Below are 19,776 nucleotides of genomic sequence, written 5' to 3'. Positions count from 1 at the left end.
GTGGTTCATGTACTATTACGTCTCCAAAAGAGAGCAACCTGCTAATTCTTATTTGAAAACTGTGGTACTACACGTGGCAACTGAATGACTCTAAACTGAAAAGTAGTCAAAAACCATTTTCAAGAAGATGAGATGATTATTCACCATGGCCTCAACTCTTTATACCCATCCCATCATCAGAAAATGTTTGCAGTCTAAATATTTCAATAAAGGATTGAAATGGTTTCGTTAAGCATTTCAAAACAGGCTTGTTATTCACTTATTAGTAATAATAGTATACAAAGGGTTTATATCCTTATAGATTTACGTTTTCTTGTCTGAAAAAGCTTCCTAGTAGGCACTGAATGTTCCTTTAAAATTATTGCTGGCTGTAAAAGTGAGCACACACACGCCAGGGTGTGCGTTAGGCAGCTTTTACAATGCTCCCCGGGCGTGCTCGGCCTCTGGGGCATGGAGCCAAAAGTGAAGCTGCCACCATTCAACAGTATAAAATGCATACTGCGGTGTGTCATCGCAATTATTCCTTTTTATGGCTTTGAAAAAAGCTCCACCTTCCCTTCGGTGATTTTAAACATTAACCTCCAGCTCTCAGAAGTACTCAAAAATGGTCCAACTCTCTGTTTTCCATGAACAATATGCAGTTCATTAGGAACTAACTCCTCCTCACCATGCAAATGTTTTCATCCACTGCAAACCCAACTTCAAAATATGCAAGGGTTTCTAAGAAAAACTTGTGGAAGAACTTTTCAAGAGTGTCTATTTTCTGTTAGCCTGGCAAAACACATCTGATAGGAGTATTTCCAAGAGGAAATATTTTCTAAAAAACTTCATATTTTCTTGGGGGGGGGGTGTTTCCATAACTTATATGTTAATGACTTTTATTTATAAAATGTTTTTAAAAGGAATAAAATGCTTTCTAAATTGTTGGACTCATTTCACAATGAAATCATTACTTCCCTTAAATTATAATAGTTGAAGCATAGTTAAGGCAAATACACGAAAACATTAATACTAGAAATGAGCTATTTGCTGGGACTTTACAAAGTTTACAAATTAACACTCATTCTCAAATGTTTTCCAAGAACGGCTAAAGAAACACATCCAACAAATTACACTTTGAATAAGAGATACTTCCTGGGGTTGAAATTATAAAAGACTTAGTGGCATTGATGGGAACTGAGGAGTGACTAAGTGAATGAATCCAGGTGGAAATGGCTTAGAACAATTTTACAGAAATTCTACTGTTGGATAGAATTTTGATGAAGAAAAAAATGTCATATAAGGATGAAGGATGAGCATAACGTTCTTGATAGAATTTATCCTAGCAAAGTATAATTGTACAAGAAAGGAAAAATACTGTCTTAAAGTTAGGAAGGCTACCAAAAATTCATTTCCCCACTGTTCCTATAGAAGGCAATCGGGTGGGTAGTTTTCAATAATCTCTGGATAGAATTCTTTACTTTTTAAAGGTAGTTTTAATATTTTCTTATTTATTTACTTTTTTATTATAGTTGATTTATAGTGTTGTTTCAATTTCTGCTGTACAGCATAGTGACCAGTCATACATATATACATATATACATACACACACACACACACACACACACACACACACATTCTTTTTCTCATACTATCTTCCATCACTTTCTATCCCAAGAGATTGGATATAGTCCCATGTGCTGTATAGCAGGACATTTAGAATGGATAAGCAATGACCTCGTTGCTTATCCATTCTAAATGTAATAGTTTGCATCTGCCAAGGGGGAGGGGGGGAAGTGGGATGGATGGGGAGTTTGGATAGAATCCTTTAAAATAGTCATCTGGCCTTCCCTGGAACAGCTATTGTAGAGAAAAACAAACCTCACTATTTTGTGTGGCATCCCCTTCCCCTGTTGAGCAACTGAACAGGGTGGCATTTGTAATGGGCTTGAATTTACTCTACTAGAGTGTGTCTAACTAGACTTTTTTCTGTTTGATAAAATAATATAAAGTCCACCCTTCTAAAGGTTTTACACCCATCAAACATCTGCTCTGCACACATTTCCCCCAATCTCTTCTTCCCTAGACTAACATCCATCCACTGAATGATTTTTCATTTGACATCTTTACTTGTCCCCTACTGTACTCTATATATGCATCAGTTTTTTTGTTTGTTTCAAATTTTATTCTAATTCTTTATTATTATTATCATTTATTGATATATATTTTTTCTACTGTACAGCATGGTGACACAGTTACACATACATGTACACATTCTTTTTTCTCACATTATGTGTTCCTTCATATAAACTTAAGTTTATCAGTGTCCATCATATAAACTTAAGTTTATCAGTGTCCTCAAGGTGGAGTGCCCGGAATTAGGCATAATTCTGCTCTGCACAATGGACTTTTACATCTGTTGATGTTATTGACCTCAATAATATGCTTTTAAAGTAGCGAGCATCTACACTGGTACTAAGATCTTAGTTACTTTGATGACTTAAATTGAACCTTCAGTCAGATAAAATGATCAGGGTTTTTTCCTTTTTTCTGGTTTTGTTTGTTTGTTTGTTTGTTTGTTTTGTTTGTTTGTTTTTTTGTTTTTTTGGCTGTACCTGCAGCATGTGGAAGTTCCTGGGCCAGGGATGGAACCAATGCCACAGACACCAGATCCTTAACCTCCCGAGCCACAAGGGAACTTCTGATCAGAATATTTCAGTATTTTCTTTTTCTTTCTTTTCTTTATTTTTATTTATTTATTTTTTTTAGGGCCGAACCTGGAGCATATGGAAGTTTCCAGGCTAGGGGTCGAATTGGAGCTACAGCTGCTGGCCATAGCCTCAGCCACAGCCATAGATAGCAACACCACATCCAAGCCGCATCTTCGACCTACACTACAGCGCAAGCAATGCCAGATCCCTGACCTACTGAGCGAGGCCAGGGATCAGAGCTGCATCCCTCATGGATATGAGGTTCATTTTCACTGCGCCACAACGGGAACTTCCTTGATCAGAGTATTTTAAAGAAATATTTTCTATGATACATTAGGTTTTCTATAACTTATTTATGTGCAATTGATTTTTTAACTTCAGTGTAGGATTTTATATTTAGGCCTACTTCATTGCATTCTTTTGTTTCATTGCAGTCTATAAAATTTTGATTTAGTCATCAATAGATTAGCCAGACCACCTAGAAAAAGGCATTTGCAAACATAATAAGACTGTACTTCAGGTAGTCAGATATGTGCATACATGGTGCATAGACTTAAGGAACAATTTATCTGAGCTTCCATAAAGTGGGAAAAATGATGCTTCATGGAGTTGTGGTGAGATTTAGATGAGATACTATATATAAAGCACTTAGGACCATTCGTGGTACCTAATTTACATACTTTAACCATCATGATTTCCTGTGGGAGTAGAGCGGAGGTAGAAGGAAGCATCGAAATAATAGACAAAGCAAAAGTGTTTATGTCGAAAAATAGTAGAGAGAGTTCCCGTCATGGCTCAGTGGTTAACGAATCCGACTAAGAACCATGAGGTTGCGGGTTCGATCCCTGCCCTTGCTCAGTGGGTTAAGGATCCGGCGTTGCCGTGAGCTGTGGTGTAAGCTGCAGACTCTGCTCAGATCCTGTGTTGCTATGGCTCTGGCCAAGGCCGGTGCTACAGCTCCGATTCGACCCGAGCCTGGGATCCTCCATATGCTGTGGGTGTGGCCCTGGAAAAGACAAAAACAAAAACAAAAAAAAGAAAAATAGTGGAATTCAGAAACACTTGAAAATGAAATCAGAGGATATGACTGATGTTGACTAATTATTGACATATGTTAACATTCACGGTCAGCTATTTTTAACTGCAGGATTTTCAGTTTATAGCAGGATGGACACCATATTTGAAGTTGATTACTGGTAGGGTACATGTACTTTGCTGGGAAGAAAGGAAGCCAGACTTCAGACAGCCTGTTAGCCACGATGAGCACACTCAGGGAAGCAGCCAGTAGGGGAAAAGTATTTTTTTCAGAAGATGAAAAAATGGCCAAAAGTGAATATGCATATAATCAATCCATACACAAACATCAATCCTTACACAGACACAAATCAATCCATATATCCATAGTAAAACTTTCATTTAATATCAGAGAGGGTAAGGTTGGAATTATGTCTCTTCTGTCTCCCTTAACTTTGATAAAATTGTCACTACCTAGGAGTTCCCGTCGTGGCGCAGTGGTTAACGAATCCGACTAGGAACCATGAGGTTGTGGGTTTGATCCCTGGTCTTGCTCAGTGGGTTGGGGATCCAGCGTTGCTGTGAGCTGTGGTGTAGGTCGCAGACACGGCTTGGATCCCACGTTGCTGTGGCTCTGGTGTAGGCCGGTGGCTACAGCTCTGATTGGACCCCTAGCCTGGGAACCTCCATGTGCCGTGGGAAGTGGCCCTAGAAAAGGCAAAAAGACAAAAAAAAAAAAAAAAAAAAAAAAAATTGTCACTACCTAACAGTATTGGGATGAGTAGAAATCTGAGCACACAGTATGATTTTCCTCAAGTTTGAATCATCTCAGAATGGTCTTGGGCTTTGGCTATCATGACCCAGGCTGCCCAGCATGGTCAAGAAGATAAAACATTCATCAAGGCCAAATTCTGCCTCAAGGGAGAAATTGGGGCCTTAACTCTTGCATTCTAATAAAAATAACAGTAGTGAGTATTTATTGGGCACCTACTGCATACCACTGTTCTAATGACTTTCTGGTTTAAGTTCATAGAAGCCTCACAACAACCCTCTGAGGTAGGAGCTACCGAATTTCTATATTTCACAAATCACATAATTGAAGCACCAAGAGGTTAAATAACTTGCCTGAAGTCATACAGCTTGTAAGTGATAGAGCCAGGATGCAAACCTGGATCATCTCACCAGAGAGTCTACTCCTCTACTTTCTAAAATAAAGCAGCTTCTAGGTCAGGATTTACTGTTTTCAGATGGTAATAAATTATCTTTGGTGCACCCTAAATCTTTTGGGGAACCTCGTGAAATTAATAAACTAATGATAGTTCCTCACCTTAACAAAAATAAAGCTAAAAAATTTAACAAGTTATTTGTTCCAGGTAAACATAGCTGGGAAAAACTACTTGAGAATATTCTTAAGACTTGTAGTGGGACATCCATTGCTTGTTTTTTTAACACTTTTTTTTTGGCCGCCTGCCGCCCCATAGCACATGGGGTTCCTGGGCCAGAGATCAGATCTGAGGTGAAGTTTCGACCTAAGTCACAGCTGCCACAACAGTGGGTCCTCAACCCGCTGTGCCAGGCAGGGATCGAACCTGCGTCCCAGCACTCCCAAGATGCCACCGATCCCATTGCACCACAGTGGGAACACCAATATTTTTAAAAATTAAGGTATGACTGGCATTTATATTCATTACTTCTTTAACCCAGAGTTTCTCCTTCCTTTTGGCGGAGGAGGAAAACTTCTCCTCCAGACCCTTGAGAAACTCCAGGATTCAAATAGGAATTCCCATCGTTTTATTTCACCCAATCTCCTGACTTTAATTATTGGGCCAGAGGTGAGCACCTGACTCAAACTAGACCAATCGCAGTAGTTAAATACTGTCTTACAGTGATTTGCTTTAGAGAAAGGCATGTGCAAAATCTAGGTCATTTCAGTATTCTTCTCTGCCTTTTTTAAAAATTTTTTGATGATTTTTCTTTTTCCCCATTAGTTGGTTTACAGTGTTCTGTCAATTTTCTACTGTACAGGAAAGTGACCCAATCACACATACATATATACAGTCTTTTTTTACATTATCCACCATCATGCTCCATCATAAGTGACTAGATATAGTTCCCAGTGCTATACAGCAGGTCTCTGCCTTTTTAAAACAGAGTAGTACGTCTGGCTTGGAGTTCTTTCTTCTCCCAGAAAGGAGCAATTGAGAAGGAGCTTCACAACTGTTTGTAGCTATGTCTCCCATAAGAGAAGGCAATTGATCTCAGAGAGTGAAGCCAACACATAGATAAATACAGAGGAAATACAGAAAAGGGGAGAGAGAGAGTCACTATGATATTCAAATTCTTAATTCTGCATGTTCTTGACACAATTTGCCCACATAAACTCTTTCTAGTCCATTTTTGTCTAAACAATTTGAGTTTAATTTCTGTCCCTTACAATAAAATGAGTCTTACTACAAACGTCACTTGGCTAAAACAGCTATACTCTCAGGCTTATCTACGATCTTACCCTTGGACTAAGTAAGGTCAGTAGAAGCTGCCTACTTGGGTAATAGTGTTTTGACTTCTCTTCAAGTTCATTTATTCATTTTATTGAGTTGTACTCCGATGGTGAGTCCTTTGATTTAATCAAGGGTTTAAGACCCACTGACGAATCCTGATAATGTTGAGGACATTGTGTATCCCTTGGTGCCCCCTATATAAAGCTTTACAGGAAAAATTTTTCTAAAATGTAGACCAGGACTTGGCCTTTCTTTCTTTTTTTTTTTTTTAAAGGAACTGTTTTGTTTTCAGCTTATGGAAAAAGGAGTCATATGAATGAAAACAGATATATTAAATAAAATAGGATAAAGTAGGCCTTTCTAGGAGACTTCCATAACACAGTGGAAGAACGTTGACTTGGAGGCAGAGACCTGGGTTTGAGTCCCTAAATTCATGATATATACTTACCAGCTGAATAACGTCTGGCAGTTTACTTAATTTTTGTGGACCTCAGTTTTCTCTTTTGTAAAATCAGGCTCATAATACCAGCCTTAACTAGGTCTTAACATTCTTGTAAAAATTAAATGGGATTGTGTGTGTACAAATACTCTGTAAACTGTAAAGCACTATATGTACATATTTTAGTTATACTGTCCTACATTCAAACTGGAATTTTCTCTTATACAGAAGATTATTTCTTTGAGGAAGAAGTCATTTTATTCTATATCAGATGTTTATACTGTTAAAAAAAAATAACATACTCCTACTCATCTTTAAAGAGCTTAAATTAAATCCTTATTAGAACTATGAGCTATAGTTCATTTTACGTTGGAGGTAAAGAGAAGGTGATGGAGAGGAAGAGGCCAGCAAGTCTTCAAGGGCTGTAAAGGACAAGGCTACATGCAAATGAAAAGCTGGAGTTCTAGGCTGCCAGTTTTTACTGAAGGGCAAAACCCACATCACTGACTTGACAACTCATTGTCTTTTATCCTGCCATTTTTCAAAATCTCTACCCTGAGCCCACCCTAAAATAGAAAGGCTGAAATTTTAAAAGAGGAAGCTTCATCTGTGGTTTGGTCAAGATCAATATTGAGACTGAGCACTAGTAATTGGCAACAGCACCATTGATTTAGACCCCACGCCACACTCATTGTGTATGCATCTATTGCTGATCCCTGGGAGACAGGGGCACAGAATTTAGTTTCTTCTTCTTTAACTGAGTGTTGCTCAGTTTTTCTGCCAGCTTGAAGAACATTGCTAAAAGGCACAAAAGCTCACGGAGGTGTCAAACAGCAGGGATGAGAGGCTGAGTTTTCCCTCATCCGTGAAGGAGTCAATTAAAGAACAAAGACAACTCTTGGGTTTTAAGATCACCAGTCCAAGTTGTTCCAGAATTCTCATGTGTATTTCAAATTCGATCTCCTTATATTTCTTCTTTATTCCAAAACAATGTAATTACGTGGTGTTTTTGAGAGCACAGTTATAAAGGCATTTAGTTTTTTCCTGCATTTTGTAACTCTGTGTGCTTCTGTTTAATCCTATCCCCATAGAAACTATTCTGAGATTAAACAACAACCAGTGTCGGGAAAACTTTAAGGATAGCCCTCCGGTGCTTAACCATCATTTCTATTGCCTAGACATTAAATGTTCTAAGCTTTATCTTTCTTTCTGCTAATGATTTGTTGTGTGTTCAGGCACCAAGGGAGCTGAGAAGGAAGGGAGGGTACGAACAAAGCACAGGCTCGGGTCAAGAGCTTTCATTGTTGGTAAGATTAGGGATGACTTCAACTTCTTATGTAAAGTGCACACTGTAATCTTTGTTTCTGCAATTTAGATAAGATTATTTTAATAGACTTTAGTTTCAGTATTGGATTTTCTTCCTTGGACTGGTGCTCTTTTTGGCCAATGATCTATGTGACTGTCATTTGACATAAATTTACCATAGCTGAATTATATCTTGTAGGTTTATGCCAGGAGCAAAACATTTGTGTTTATATCGAGGTGAACTCTAAAGGTGTGTCTCTTGACTTTTTGAACATCAACAAACTAAGTGCAGCAATATTCTTTGGGTTAGTTAATAAAATCCTAACCGAACACATGTGATGTGTGCACACTGTGTTTAAAGCCATACATATGCATTAATTTCATATTTATTTCTACTTTTCTCTAAATGTATGTCAGTTTTAAAAAACATACTGGACTGTCACAAAATGTCAATATTACTGACTCAATATGTAAATTGCCACAAAGATAAATTCCCTTTCAATTTAAAGGAAATATCAGGAAAAGTATATTTTGACACTATATAGGCCAAGACTTCATATAGTACTCACTCCATAGTATATATATAATGGATTATGTACATATATAATCCATAGTATATTATTTATATTATCCATCATATTTACTACACCTGAAAGCAGAAAGTATGCATGGCATTCAAATAAATATTTATAAAAATTAAAAGAAAACATCTAAAGCAAAGGAGTAGTGACAAAAACAGGTTTTGCTTGAGATCTCAGCTGATCAGTGAAGCCTAACAAAAATATTACCTATTAATAGAGATAAATGTTTACCACATATTTCAGGAGTGAAGCACTTTGATTACTTCTAGGTTTAATTTATAAAGACAAAAGTGACCAGAGTGAAATCAATGTAAAATAAAACTCTAATCTTAAGATTGAAAGTAAAGGCTACCAATATTCTTTTTTTTTTTTCTTCATCTTTTTGCCTTTTTCTTGGGCCACTCCCACGGCATATGGAGGTTCCCAGGCTGGGAGTCAAATTGAAGCTGTAGCCACTGGCCTACACCACAGCCACAGCAATGCGGGATCCAAGCCGCGTCTGCAACCCACACCACAGCTCATGGCAATGCCAGATCCTTAACCCACTGAGCGAGGCCAGGGATCGAATCCCCAACCTCATGGTTCCTAGTTGGATTCATTAACCACTGAGCCACAATGGAAACTCCAAGGCTACTAATATTCTTAAGCAGACAATGTGATTTTTAAAATACATCAAAAATGTAAGTGAAAAGTTAATGAAAATGTAAATGAAGTGTTCCTTTGGTCATAAAAAGCCTACAATTTAGTGTTTAAAATTATTTGCTGCAATAATTGCTTATGATTTCATTGAAATTATATGTTTGTGAATCTGAGCTAGGGTATATGGAAATGCATATAATTCTTTCTTATCTACTATCGTTATGTCAAAAAGCTGGAAAATCATTATCTGAAAATTGGGTTCTCATGAAAAGGTCTTTCAAAAATTACCAGTTTTTAGAATTTAAAATAAGACAGCCTGGTCAATTTAACAGAGGCATCAGGAGATGAAAATTAAATGTGGTTGGGAAGTAATTAAAGAAAAAATTAACTCTTTCCACCCATATTCTAGATCCCATCTCAATTTTTCAGATTCTGATCCGTCAATTATCATCTTCTCCCTCAAATTTCACATCTAAAGAACTAAACAATCTTTCTGTTTATCACATAAATGCTTTACAGTTAATCAGAAATCTGCCTATTCTTCCAGCCTCAGTTTCCATCTTCCTACATTTTCACCCTATTCTTTTACGTCTCTGAAATATTCTTTATTTTCTAAATGACTTGGCAGCTCTAGTTTTATGTCAGCCTTAAGCTAGCAATCTCAGAGAAGAGGAAATCTCTCCTTCACATTTTCTCAGTAAAGTCCTGGGGAAGTTTTGAGAGGCTCTGCTTGAGTCACTTGATTGACAAACCAATCCTTGTGGCCAAGGGAATTCAGGGCTCTGATCAGTCACGCTGGTCCCTGTCACCTGCTTTGTGGGGAGAGTCCTGCTCCACCCATAAGAGCTGCTATAAGACAAAGGCAGTAGATGGGGAGGCCACATTGTGAAATTTCTGGAAGCACAGGATGATTCCAGCACCTCTATTTCCCTCTCAAGTAAAGAGGCATTCATCTGGGTATAGGAAGCGAATTCCAATCTCTCTCTTTTTCTCTTTTCACATATACCACATCTTCTTTATTCATTCATCCACTGATAGACACAGAGGTTTCAAAGGTATGTTATGGTTTGAGCAGTACATTACTAGAAGGGCTGTCCTTCGTCCTATGGAAGGCTAAGCAATATACCTCTTTCTGAGTGAATTCCAATCATTCATTCATTCATAATTTATTGTCTTTTTAGGGCCGCACCCACAGCATATGGAAGTTCCCCGTCGAGGGGTCAAATCAGAGCTACAGCTGCCAGCCTACACCATAGCCACAGCAACGCAGGATCCTAGCCATGTCTTCGATCTACACCACAGCTCATGGCAATGTTGGATCCTTAACCCGCTGAGCAGGACCAGGGATCGAACCTGTGTCCTCATGGATACTAGTTGGGTTCATAACCATTGAGCCAATCTTGATAAATCATTTTCTTTCTGAAACTCAGCATTTCCACCTAAGGCATATTGTGGTGAAGGGGTCTGTAGTGCATAATTATGTCTTTGTTTTTATGTTTTCTTTCAGTCAAATTGTGCTATGCTTTATGCGGCAATGGAGTGCACTGCAGAATCAGGTGAGAATCTGTCACAATCAGCTCTGGTCTTCCCTTTTACTGCCCTACCCTTTTCCAACTTCCTACCCCCTTCTTCACTTTCACTTCCTTATTGCAATTCCCCAAATAAAAAAGTAAACAAAAAGTGGAATCCAGCGGTATTCAGATTCAGATTGGACAAATGTTATTGAAGACTTATCATGTATCATATGCAAAATCTCAAAAGTGTGAACCAGAGATCCCCTCATGGCTTAGCGGTTAACGAATCTGACCAGCAAACATGAGGACCCAGGTTCAATCCCTGGCCTTGCTCAGTAGGCTAAGGATCTGGAGTTGCCGTGAGCTGTGGTGTAGGTCGCAGATGTGGCTTGGATCCTGTGTTGCTGTGGTTGTGGGGTAGGCCAGCATCTGTAGCTCCGATTGGACCCCTAGCCTGGGAACCTCTATATGCCTCTGTGTGGCCCTAAAAAGCAAAAAAAAAAAAAAAAAAAAAAAAAAAGAAAAAAGAAAGAAAGAAAGAAAAAGAAAAAAAGAAAGTGAACTGTGTATTACTACTGACCACAAAGCTGTCCAGGTGATGTACCAGCTTCTCAGGGGCCAGGAAAAAAAGAGCTTTGAGATGTGCTTTGGCGACTCTGAGGTGGCAAGTTAGATGTTCATGATATTCATGTAAATAAAATATATTTGAGTTTGCGTTTGTTTAAAATTGGTTTTCCTGTGAACTGCACACAGCTCTCGAGACTTGTTCCCCCTTTTCCTCGCACTTGTCTTTCTGTTCTCTCCATTCCACTTTCTTTTTCCTCTTCTTTTCCTCTTTTTCTGTTTCATGGGAAAGCAAAAAATATATACAGTCTGCCCTTGATTTCATTATCATCGTTACATCCTTCTTTCCAACGATTTTTTTAAAACTTTCCAAATCTTCCTTCTGTTGTAGATAAATTCCCCTATTTTCTCAATATCTTCGCAGGATGACTTATCTGGACTGTAACTAGGCACCAAGGACATCTCTGCATCTTCCTCCAGCAGGGAAGCTCATTTTCTTTCTTTCTTTCTTTCTTTCTTTCTTTCTTTCTTTCTTTCTTTCTTTCTTTCTTTCTTTCTTTCTTTCTTTCTTTCTTTCTTTCTTTCTTTCTTTCTTTTTGTCTTTATGCCTTTTTCTAGGCCCGCTCCTGCAGCATATGGAGGTTCCCAGACTAGGGGTCAAACTGAAGCTGTAGCCGCCAGCCTACGCCAGAGCCACAGCAACACCAGATGCGAGTTGCGTCTATGACCACAGCTCACGGCAACGGCAGATCCCTAACCCACTGAGCAAGGCCAGGGATTGAACCGGCAACCTCATGGTTCCTAGTCAGATTTGTTAACTACTGAGTCACGACGGGAATGCCAGGAAGCTCATTTTCTCATCTTCTATGAGCAACAGGACAAGAGGTGTTTATCCTTATCCAGATTCCCCACTGCTGATATCATAGCATCACTGCCTCATCCTTATGAAGGCTCTAGAGCCGGACTGAGTTGCAGTCCTAACTCTGACAGTCACTTCAAGCAAGAGATAATCAGGATTTATGCACTGATGGTCATGATTCATCCAAACACCCAGACGAGGTCCACAGCTCTGCATTTTCAATGACCTTAATTTCCACTCATTCCCAGTGCTTACCCTCCATCTTGTCAGCTCTGGTCTTTCTCAAAAATTTGGAACTCTCAACGTTTTACCTCTCTATACTCACTACCTGTTCTCACACAATGAAAGACCTTTACAATGAAAGTCCTTTGTTCCTACCATTTCTTCTAGTCTTTCAGTCTCTTTCTAGCCTCTGTATCCACCCCTGCATGGGTGGAAACTTTTGTTTGATTGTGAGAAATACTGTTCCATTGGTTACATTGATGTTTTGGGAATTTTTAAGATAAAAGCACTAGCTTCAATATTAATGTTATTTCATTTTCATATATCTATTTTCCCCCCAAATTTGTACTTTATCCCAAGGAATATAAACTCAAGGCAGTGAAAGGAGCTAGAAATGGCATTTCCGGTGGAAAGGTAGTAAAACCAGGAAAGGAAGTTCTATAGCTCACTGATTAATAAACAGTATCACTTATCAATAAACAGTAAAGGAATAGGAAAACTCCCAGGACCATGTTAGGAAAAGATTAGGCAGTAAGAAAATAAAGACTTGGAAAATTCTAAAAATGGGTGTCATTCATAATGGTCACAGGCTTAACTTAAAAAGTCAATGAATTATTAATCGGTGTCATTAAGTTAATCGTGCCAGCATTCGACAGCAGAATGTGAGATGCATCATGGAAATTTTTGGAAAAATAAAAGTTTAATAACCTTTTGTGGCTTATTCATTGCAATTGGACTCAATGGTGTCATCAAAGAGATTATACCAAAGTAATATTTAAGCATTCTTTTAAAAACTAGATATGTAATCTAAAAGGGAAAAAAAGGGAGACTATTTTAGTTACAAGTGAAAAACTTCAATAGGAAGCTTTTCTTCTAGCTCCTATTTTCATTAGTACAAACCATCATCTAAGGGTTCTCTCTGGTTGTTAAGACAGAATTGTTAAGGCAGTGAAAATTCTCTGCATGACACTATAATGATGGGTATAAATCATTATATACTCTTCCAATCCCAGAGAGTGGACACCACCACGTGTGAAGCATAATATTAACTATGGATTTGGGGTGATTATGATGTGTGAATATAGGTTTATCAAATACCACTTCGGTGGGAGTATATTTATAATTGAGGAGTCTATGCATGTATGCGGATTGGGATATTTGGAAACCTCTGTGTCATCTGCTCAATATTACTGTCAGTCTAAAACTGTTCTGAAAACTGCTTTGTTTTATTTTGTTTTACTATTATTATTATTATTATTATTATTATTGCTTCTTAGCGCCGCAGGGGTGGCATACCCAAGTTCCCAGGCTAGGGGTCTAATCAGAGCTGCACCTGCCGGCCTGCGCTACAGCCACAGCAACACAGGATCCAAGCCCCATCTACAATCTACACCACAGCTCACAGCAACACCGGATCCTTAACCCACTGAGCGAGACCAGGAATCAAACCCACATATTCATGGATACTAGTTGGGTTTGTGACCACTGAACCATGCTGGGAACTCCTGAAAATTGCTTTGTTTTAAAGGCCAGTGGTGAGTCCAGAGATTTCATGCACAGTTATCTCACTTATCTTTTTGGAAAACCTGGTTTTCATTTAAAAAAAAAAAAGAGGAAAGAAAAATCAAATGACCATACAAACAACAAAATTAACATAAATTTAAAAAAAAGAGATCTCTGATATAATTTCTATGCCGCTGAAATGCATTTAGAATTTTTTCTGTGAACATGGTTATACAAAATAAGAGAGACAGCAACATTTTTTTGTCATGTTCTTCACTTTAGTGATCTCCATGGTCACTTCAATATCAGGTTGTAGGTAATACACATACAAGTAGATCCTTTTAACGGCAACCAGTTGGCTCATTTTTCACAAAGTTGGACAACAATGTTCCTATGAATTCTCAGTAGCTATGGCCTTCTTCTACCAGGGTTTTGACAACCAATCATAGGATAAAACAATCTTGTTTACATGTAATTTTTGGCTGATGACATACGTTAAAATAGGGAATTAGAGCTATAAAATAACATGTTTGTTTTCAACCTCTATTGGAATGAAATGACTTCAGAAAACGGGCTTGAGCCTGGTCTCCAACTGCCAGACTGTCTCATTTAACTCTGCTTCAAAGTATGGGTCCTAATTCACCTTTTCCTCCACTAGATTGTACTATATGTTGCAAATATGTTGGATAACCACACTCTGTCCTGATCTCTGAAGGCCACTTCCAAAGCTTAAGAATTACAGTAAACATCTGCCTTCACAGAAAAAAAAAGAGTTAATAAGTATATTGATTATCCAGATAATTCTTTCAAACATTTGTTTTAGTAGCAGAAAGCTGGCTGTTGTATTGATAATAAAACTAAACCCCAACAAGACCATTTTTCTCCCAAGTTCCCATATTTGTGTGTATTGGAGATGTAATCCAGCTCTAGTATATGAATATGGATTAAAACATTTAACATTAAATCTATACAGGTTCCAGGGGAGTGAACATGTGATACTAAACAAGTTTCTGAACTTCTCTGTGTTCTTGCTTTTCCATCTAAAAAGTAGAAAGTTGTGCCGGTTCTTCACGGAGGTGCAATTTGGGTAAGAAGAACTAATATCTGTAAGTACAAGTTCTGAGAATGAACTCAAGTTCAAGGTTTGTGATTTATCACATAACATTGTCAACATTGCCTACCTATTCTATGTTGGTTACCTGAAAGCTAGAAAAACTCTAAAGTCTGCAAATGAACTGTAAAAATTTCATTTTGGGGGTGATTTTTTTCTTTTTAGGGCTATACCTGCGGGATATGGAAGTTTCCAGCCTAGGGGTTGAATTGGAGCTACTGCTGCCAGCCTACACCACAGCCACAACAATGTGGGATCCAAGCCTCCTCTTCAACCTACACCACAGCTCATGGCAATGCAGGATCCTTAACCCACTGATCAAAGCCAGGGATCAAAACCACATCCTCATGGATACTAGTTGGGTTCATTTCCACTGAGCCACATTGGGAATTCACTAGTCGGGTTCTTATGCTGAGCCACAACAGAAACTCCCTAGAAATTTTAATTTGAAAATTACACAGCTATTAGTGCTGATTTAGAATATAAAGATAATATAAACTATAAATTTAAATAAGTTTGATTTAAACCATAAATATAAATTCTGGGTTAAATCGAATTCTCTGAGATCTAAAAATTTACTAAGCACCTACTTAGTGCACAAGAAGCACTGTTCCTAGCTGTCCTCAGGTAATTTATAGTCCACTAGGATAAATTAAAATATTGAATGCTTCAGGGAATGGAAGTCATCTTAGCAACTAAATTTATAAATAAAATACAAATCTTCAGTGTTGACTGTCATGAAACAAAAGATAAAACAATGCCTATCACAACTGGTTCTGGATATGGGTTAGAATTATTCTCAAATGACAAATCTTGAAAGCAGAAGCTATGTTGTTTAAGTTAACCTCCCAGAAGTTAGACAAAGTGCAGAAACATTCAGCTGGTAGATTCAGATAAGAGATTACTGTCTACTTAATGTATTTTCAAATGATATTTAAAATGACCATCCTGCTAATTTTGCTCAGTATTAGGGTAACTGAAAACTGTCCACAGATGAAGAAAAGAAAAGAAAGAAGTTCTTTTCCATTTACTTATTAGAGTTTAAGATTGCACCTGAATAACTCTCACTCACTAGTACACTATCAGGAAGTACAAATGCTGATAATTAAATGGGGGTAAAAACACACACAATGACAGTAAAACAATATTAAAGTTTCCTTTTTTAATTGTAATTGTGGCATCATTGCTTATTTGATTCTGAGAAAACTAGCGTGAGATCTATGACTACAGATCTCCATGGCTCCTGAAACTAACCAGAAATTCTGTTAAAATCAGACATATTGCAACTATTTCAATTTTGAAATTGAAGAGGTACCTGTACGTAAAACTCCAGTGTTAACACAAGTAAATCCTATTCTTGGCCTTCGAATGGTGAATTTCAAATAAATGAGAATAACTAGCACAAATTAAATCTTAAAATGGTTTTCTGGTAAAAATATTTTCATTACACAGCACTTATTTATGCTAATAAAACTCACACATGCTAGAGAAGGATAATCATATTATCTATTGATATCTGAATTACTCTGCTTATCTTTCCCATCCCCCCTTCTCATCCCTATCTTTAAAGACTGTGTTTCAGAGCAGCGAAAGGGTTAGACCAAGAATGACGAGTCCCAGATAATGTTCTGATCTTTTACAACTAAATAGCTCTTGCTTAGATTACTAAGAGGGTTGGGTTGTGGTCAAATCATGAATAGTCAATTCATATAATATTTTCTTCCATGATATGTTAGTTTCTATCTGTCGGAAGTAAAGTGAAAACTCGCCTATGTTCTCAGCTATTTGGAAACTTCACTATGAAAGCTTCACAATAACTTAGTTTCATGTCTTCAAACTGTCTATACGATCACGTTAGAGCCGCGCAACATTTTTAACCCTGGAGAAATTTTAAGGATGACTTTATGATCCGACAGGAACCTAAAGGAGTATATTTTGAAAATAAAGAAAATCTCTGAATTGTAAAGAGATTCCTTATTTTCTTTAAAGATTCTGATGAGGTATGGCTCCCTCATTTCATTAGAAAGGGGGGTGAGAATCAAAGGAGCTTGACAGTTGGTTGATGTGTGTGCCGAGCTACTAAATCATTGCATTCATGCTAAGACCTCCTATGTGCTCCCATTAAATCCCATTCAGCTCATGGGGTAATATATGTACTGTAGCCTATGGCTGGGTTATCACTTTTTTTTTCTTTCTTTCTCTCTTGTTAAATTCTCACAAACTCACATAGTTCTTAAGGCTTTCCTTGGAAAGTTTTCTATTTACTATGGTTAAATCTCAAAAAAAAAAAATGTTGAGGAAAAAAGAAAGCTGTGGAAATAATTTATAGGGTGATATCATACTATATACATATTTTTAATATAAAATTCTTGCTTAAAACACACACCAAACTCACCATCCTCGTTGCATCCGGAAGATTCAAGGGTAAAAGGACTGAGTTTGGTGGTCAAAGAGGACTTCAACTTCATCTGTAAAATGCTGTTGTTGTTGTTCTCTGCAGATATGGGGAGGGAGTGTGGTGGTGCTGTAGCCTTTGGGTTTGCCTGCATCCTCTGAAATATAACGAACAGACAGGAGGGACAAAGTAGTGGTTAAGTACACAGCATCTGGAGGCAGACTGCCTGTGTTTAAATCTGCCACTTACTATGTGACCAGGGAAAGTCAATGGACCTTCCGGGCCTCAGTTTCCTAGTCAGTAACATGGTGTTAATAAGAAATAATGGCTACTTTAATTGGCTTTTTGTGAGAAGCAAATGAGGTTAAAAAAGTGCTTAGAACAGTTCTTAGAACCTAGTTAGTATTCAGTAAATTCAACATTTTTATCAGCTCATGTTTTAATGAAAAGAACTTTTATGAAATAGATTTATTAGAAGAGAAATGTAGAAGCAATGTGCAAATAATTAAGGGTAAACGTGTCTAATTATGTAATGATGCTGCAGAGCTGGACCTGCAGCCAAATACTTCTGTGTTGCACTCCAAGTATTAGGAGGCTACGTGCTCCCCACTCACTCTACCAACTTCTCATTCTCTAGGATTCTCGGAGATTCAACTGTTTGCTCTTTCTCTCTTCTGTTTTTTACAGCATCTTTCTTTTATTTTTGAATCGACAGAGAACAACCCAAAGAGTCCTGAACACAAACACAGCAAGTCTGCAGTTCTTCTTCTGGTGACAGTAGCTTTAGTATTAACTGAAAGGCAGGGTAGATAATGTGACACACGCTTTACTTTCAGCAGACTTGTTAATATCAGCTCTGAATTTTTCATGACGGCTTCGGTAACCTGTAGCCTGGAGCTGAAGCTCTGGGGGTTTCCACCACAAAGAGGTGGATCAGCTGAGCTCTCACTTCCCATCTGGCACTGGGTGACAGGGACAGTCAGGGGGGCTGCAGGAAACCTGAAGAAGAAGAAAGCTGATGTGGGACACCCATTGTAGTGCATCAAAGGCTAAACATGTGCTGTTGTATGGATGTATCTTTGAGACACTTGTTTATCACTGGCTTCAGAATCTCCTTAGCCAATGTGTTTAACGTTCGAGTCACAAGAACAGCTGCAGCTCGTGTAAGTAATACCCTCCTACACAGGGGCATCCTGATTTGCCAAACCAGATTCAGGACCTCTCTGCAGTGAATGTTTTATGCTGCCTGGCATGCTGCTTCTTTACCCCCACAGGCAGGCATACACGTGCAGGCACACACACAGATCCACAAGATCGGGGCTCTGGAGCTGCGTGAAATTGGAAACCATCTCAGCTCCATCCCAAAGGTAACAAAATGATCTGAAAAGTTCTCACGAAAGCTGCACTTTATGTCTGAGAGTCAAAAACAGCAAGATTTTTGAAAGGGATGAGAAGCTCAAATATAGTCATATGTGAAAATTCAAAAATAATAAAAAAATTTTAAGGCAAAATTTGAGCATTTTCCTTTCCTTAGCCTTATGGTGGTTCTATCATATTTATGGAAGTATAGAGTTGCCTTCTTATTTACAGGAAGTTGGGCCCCTAACTATTTGATTTTATTCTTAATAACTGTAACAATTGAGACTCACTCTGTACACACCCAAACTGCAGTTCCTAGAATGCGGGAGCATTTACAAGCACACTGGGAGGAGGGTGTTCTCTGAATTGCAGTATTCTCTGGGCACACCCTTTGTTTCTGCTCTATCAAGTTAAATAAATAATGCTTAGTTTGTACATGGACAAAAAATTGTAGAGTTAGTAATACTCCAGCCTTGAACGAGAAACAATGAAAAATAGTAAAATATATGCATGGCTACTATGGTTTTTTGATAATTTTTCATCAGCAGAAAGGACCAGATCAACTTTTTGAACTCTCAGCTTCATTTTCTTCTTAAATTATGTCTCACAGTTTTCAGTCTGCCACTCCAATATTTCTCTAACTTATAGATACAGTTGATCGTTGCTTTTGCGTGTGTGAAGGGTGTCATTTTTTTAAAAGCTCATTAACATTCACTAGTGTTCTAACCTTTTCAAAGATCTAACAGTCTGTTGAGTTTCAATATTAAAATTGTATTAAGATAGTATAACAAGGTATATATTTATAGATAAGTATTCGTGATGAAAAAGTTATACAGATTTATTACAGCAAAACAGGTAAAATATTATTACTTAATATTTTAAGTATTATAAGTATTTTAAATATTTAACTTTAACTACAATTATGAACTCATTACACTTTGATATTCTTAAACTATAGGATTACTACTGAAACCTACATAAAAGGGGTCTCATGTTTATTTGTGCATAGTCCAGCATGTTCACAATCTTGTAAAAGATTAGGATTGATGATTCAATAATCCAAAGAGTTTTTCACTCTGTTTT

General features: G+C 37.8%; 1 protein-coding gene across 2 annotated transcripts in view; it reads right to left on the bottom strand.

Moving 5' to 3' along the window:
• The window catches only part of LOC146401057 (uncharacterized), a 499,586-nt gene that overhangs the window by 248,256 nt on the left and 231,554 nt on the right, over positions 1–19,776 (bottom strand). The window contains exon 6 of one of the 2 annotated variants that reach the window (XM_084973438.1): positions 17,335–17,491. The gene's annotated coding sequence lies outside the window, so the exon portion shown is untranslated. Of the gene's footprint in view, positions 1–17,291; positions 17,492–19,776 lie in introns of those variants that run through there. The other variant, XM_084973441.1, reaches the window with a different exon arrangement.

The sequence above is a fragment of the Sus scrofa genome, chromosome 8 (assembly GCF_054392235.1).
Source record: "Sus scrofa isolate SSC_HxYL_T2T_F1_AM1 chromosome 8, Sscrofa_HxYL_maternal_Yorkshire_Landrace_v2.0, whole genome shotgun sequence".
NCBI lineage: Eukaryota > Metazoa > Chordata > Mammalia > Artiodactyla > Suidae > Sus > Sus scrofa.
This window is presented reverse-complemented; position numbering and strand designations above follow the sequence as displayed.